General features: G+C 52.0%; 1 non-coding gene across 1 annotated transcript in view; it reads right to left on the minus strand.

The window, feature by feature from the left end:
- The window catches only part of LOC124573919, a 1,910-nt gene extending 1,776 nt beyond the window's left edge, over positions 1–134 (minus strand). The window contains exon 1 of the ribosomal RNA XR_006972239.1: positions 1–134. This exon is cut by the window's left edge and continues 1,776 nt beyond it. This is a non-coding gene — a ribosomal RNA (small subunit ribosomal RNA).
- Positions 135–5,000: the final 4,866 nt, after the last annotated feature.

Consider the following 5,000-nt stretch of genomic DNA (forward strand, 5'->3'; position numbering starts at 1 on the left):
CGTGGGTACGATCTAAGGAACCATAACTGATTTAATGAGCCATTCGCGGTTTCACCTTAATGCGGCTTGTACTGAGACATGCATGGCTTAATCTTTGAGACAAGCATATGACTACTGGCAGGATCAACCAGGGAGCTGCGTCAACTAGAGCTGAGCAGCCGGCCGCCCGGGAGTGTGTCCCGGGGGCCCGCGCGAACACGCAAGCGTCCGCTCAATTATTCTGCAAACAGGAGGAGGCTGAGCTCCCCTGCACAATACACCTCGAAACCCTCTCAGGTCCCGGCGGCGCGCAGCGCCGTCCTAAGTACTTGGTCGGGTTCGAGAGAGGCGCAATCGCCCGGAGTTTGGCGAGTAGACGCTTTAGGTGCGACCACCCGTGCTCCCAACTGAGCTTGCCGCTGCCGACAGAGGCCCGGGAGCGTGCTGTCGTGGCATTGCCGGCGGGAGACAACACGCGCCACCTACGGTGACCGGCAGCTCCAACGCCAGCGCCACAGAAGGACAAAAGCCCCACTTGGGTGCCGAAGCGAACTCTCCCAGCACAGCGCACGCGCCAACACGTCCGCACAGCTGCGATACAAACCACCTGCGAGAACCGCAGAGGCGACCGAGCAGCAGACGGCGTCGCGGCGCCGAGCGCCGGGCGGCGGCGCATCCTCAGCGCACACAGTCCTCAATCGGACCAGCACACTGCAGATGTCCACCGCGCTTCGCACCGGGCCCGCGAGGACCTACTTTGGCCGCACGGCGCCGCGTGCAGGGTGCGCCGGCGCGCAGCTGCGCCGCCTGCCGCCTCCGTCGGCCGGCGCGCCTGCCACTGGCCGCCCCCACCAGCCGGCTGTAGCGCGTGCGCCCACGCACCGCGCGGCCAGCACGCCGGGAGGCCCCCCCTCACCGGCCGGGGACGGTCCCACCCAGCCACCGCCGCGTATCGCTTCACACCCAGATGCCATTCACGTTCGTGGGCATTGTGGGTATCGCTGGAACAACCGGTTGGTAGCTCAACCGATCGTCGCCATCACTGATTCACCTCTAGCGAGAACAACCGCACCACAACGGTTTACCAGTTGTTCATTTGCATAACGTCACCAGCAAACGTAGGCGTCCATCGCCATTTGCAAATTCAACGATTGTTGCATGCCTGTGTCAGGTGTCACGACACACTATGTCTGCCCACATACACGCAACAACATGTGCACGCTTCGCGAACACGTGGAAGGTGGCCCCCGTACGTATGCGATGTCCATTGCGCGAACGACTGTCAACCGGCCTCTGTCGCATGTCGCAGATGTGGAACGCAGTGCACCATGCTATCACGGTGTGTGAGAAGAGACGACTACGTCTGACAACACGCGCCACTACATCAACAGACGGCTCATGCTGATCGCCATCCAGGGCATACCACACTGCAATCCAGCTCTTATAGGGAGACGACACGTAGCTGAGTGCACAACATTTGGACCGCATGGTTCGCCGTTGTTGGCGCAGTCGTTGTACGGTCACATGTACCACGATGTATCATTCAGTACATGAGGACCAATGTGCAGTACAGTGTGTGATTTGGACGTACAACATCAGCGGACAGTTGACACAGGCCGTACCACAGCGTAGGCTAAGTGCTTCGCACATGCGAATGCCAATGAACAACTGCAAATGCCAATGAACAACTGCAAAGGGCATTGAGCATGTACGTCCTGCTGCCATCCACATTACAGTGTATAGCTGCAAGGTGTTTAACATGAAGCGATACACTGGGGACCGGGCAGTGCGAGTAGCAAACTATATTGCGGGGGTTGCAGTTAGGCAACACTACACTAATTTAACGCGTCGTATGACAATTACAGAGCAGGTTAAGGCCCAACGTGTGTTGGGTTAAGGCCCAACGTGTGTTGGGTTAAGGCCCAACGTGTGTTGGGTTAAGGCCCAACGTGTGTTGGGTTAAGGCCCAACGTGTGTTGGGTTAAGGCCCAACGTGTGTTGGGTTAAGGCCCAACGTGTGTTGGGTTAAGGCCCAACGTGTGTTGGGTTAAGGCCCAACGTGTGTTGGGTTAAGGCCCAACGTGTGTTGGGTTAAGGCCCAACGTGTGTTGGGTTAAGGCCCAACGTGTGTTGGGTTAAGGCCCAACGTGTGTTGGGTTAAGGCCCAACGTGTGTTGGGTTAAGGCCCAACGTGTGTTGGGTTAAGGCCCAACGTGTGTTGGGTTACGTTAAGGGGCAATGTGGGTTACGTTAAGGGGCAATGTGGGTTACGTTAAGGGGCAATGTGGGTTACGTTACGGCGCAATATAGGTTACGTTACGGCGCAATATAGGTTACGTTAAGGCGCAATATCGGTTACGTTAAGGCGCAATACAGGTTACGTTAAGGCGCAATACAGGTTACGTTAAGGCGCAATACAGGTTACGTTAAGGCGCAATACAGGTTACGTTAAGGCGCAATACAGGTTACGTTAAGGCGCAATACAGGTTACGTTAAGGCGCAATACAGGTTACGTTAAGGCGCAATGCAGGTTACGTTAAGGCGCAATGCAGGTTACGTTAAGGCGCAATACAGGTTACGTTAAGGCGCAATACAGGTTACGTTAAGGCGCAATACAGGTTACGTTAAGGCGCAATACAGGTTACGTTAAGGCGCAATACAGGTTACGTTAAGGCGCAATACAGGTTACGTTAAGGCGCAATACAGGTTACGTTAAGGCGCAATACAGGTTACGTTAAGGCGCAATACAGGTTACGTTAAGGCGCAATACAGGTTACGTTAAGGCGCAATACAGGTTACGTTAAGGCGCAATACAGGTTACGTTAAGGCGCAATACAGGTTACGTTAAGGCGCAATACAGGTTACGTTAAGGCGCAATACAGGTTACGTTAAGGCGCAATACAGGTTACGTTAAGGCGCAATACAGGTTACGTTAAGGCGCAATACAGGTTACGTTAAGGCGCAATACAGGTTACGTTAAGGCGCAATACAGGTTACGTTAAGGCGCAATACAGGTTAGGTTAAGGCGCAATACAGGTTAGGTTAAGGTACGACATAGGTTAGGTTAAGGTACGACATAGGTTAGGTTAAGGTACGACATAGGTTAGGTTAAGGTACGACATAGGTTAGGTTAAGGTACGACATAGGTTAGGTTAAGGTACGACATAGGTTAGGTTAAGGTACGACATAGGTTAGGTTAAGGTACGACATAGGTTAGGTTAAGGTACGACATAGGTTAGGTTAAGGTACGACATAGGTTAGGTTAAGGTACGACATAGGTTAGGTTAAGGTACGACATAGGTTAGGTTAAGGTACGACATAGGTTAGGTTAAGGTACGACATAGGTTAGGTTAAGGTACGACATAGGTTAGGTTAAGGTACGACATAGGTTAGGTTAAGGTACGACATAGGTTAGGTTAAGGTACGACATAGGTTAGGTTAAGGTACGACATAGGTTAGGTTAAGGTACGACATAGGTTAGGTTAAGGTACGACATAGGTTAGGTTAAGGTACGACATAGGTTAGGTTAAGGTACGACATAGGTTAGGTTAAGGTACGACATAGGTTAGGTTAAGGTACGACATAGGTTAGGTTAAGGTACGACATAGGTTAGGTTAAGGTACGACATAGGTTAGGTTAAGGTACGACATAGGTTAGGTTAAGGTACGACATAGGTTAGGTTAAGGTACGACATAGGTTAGGTTAAGGTACGACATAGGTTAGGTTAAGGTACGACATAGGTTAGGTTAAGGTACGACATAGGTTAGGTTAAGGTACGACATAGGTTAGGTTACGGTACGACATAGGTTAGGTTACGGTACGACATAGGTTAGGTTACGGTACGACATAGGTTAGGTTACGGTACGACATAGGTTAGGTTACGGTACGACATAGGTTAGGTTGCGGTACGACATAGGTTAGGTTACGGTACGACATAGGTTAGGTTACGGTACGACATAGGTTAGGTTACGGTACGATATAGGTTAGGTTACGGTACGATATAGGTTAGGTTAAGGTACACATTGTTGTAAGGAAAGGTTTAATGGGGGGCGGGGCGGGGCGGCCGGTTTGTTGATTGTGATTATAGTAAGTGGATGCCTGCGGCATCATCTGATTTGCCACGTCAGGATGCACCTTTGGCTCATGACAGGCGGCGCTCTCATTCCATGCTTGTGGCAGACCTGTGTCTTTCATTCCTGCCATTGTTTGTGTGCTGTGAGAGGAGGCAGTATTGTGATGTTGGGTGCACCCCTGTGTAGGACATGTGTGGGTGTTGGTGGCTTGGCTGAGCAATGGTGGTTGTCGGGTGGGTGGGATATTCTGTTTTCTGAGTGGACCTCCCAGTCTGGTTATGACAGTGTGGATTGTCTAATGTGGCGGAGAGGATGCACTGGGTGTTGTTCCATGCTGGTGCTTACATATTGTCTGTGTGCGTGTTACAGGCAGAGAGTAGTGCGTGATAAGGGTGTGTGGCTGACGTGTGGTTGTGATTGTGAGCAGAGTCTTTCAGCATGTATACGGACAGTTGTATACATTATCTGTATTCTGATGGCTCTATCTATTACTAATCAGCGCCGTGTATACGTTTAATCCGGTTCCAGTCGAAACTGTTGTATCTCTGTACATTAGTGACACGGCGAGCCCGCTATGTAGTTACTCGTCTCGGCAGCTTCCACCGGTGTATGGCAAATGATTATAAGGAATCAGTCTAGTCGTCAATACCGATGGTGTGACGTCACATGTCTGGGGTGGGGGACGCTGCGCCCTTCCGGTGGGTCATGGCCTAGAAAGACTCTTCCCACGCAGGGGGGCGTGGACTGTCATTGACTCTTCCAGGTAATATACTTGCCGTACGTTCTTGCGACTGCGAGTGCAACGCTCACCGGTACCGACATGGATGGAGCGCCTCCTAGCTGACCGCTCAGCATCGGCATTCGTACAGAGAGCAACGCGGTCGCGTCTCTAGCTCGTAACTGGTACAGCCCGCAGCTCATGTATAGGGACAGCGGGAATGTCGCATA

Source organism: Schistocerca americana, unplaced genomic scaffold, assembly GCF_021461395.2.
Source record: "Schistocerca americana isolate TAMUIC-IGC-003095 unplaced genomic scaffold, iqSchAmer2.1 HiC_scaffold_198, whole genome shotgun sequence".
Taxonomy (NCBI): Eukaryota; Metazoa; Arthropoda; class Insecta; order Orthoptera; family Acrididae; genus Schistocerca; species Schistocerca americana.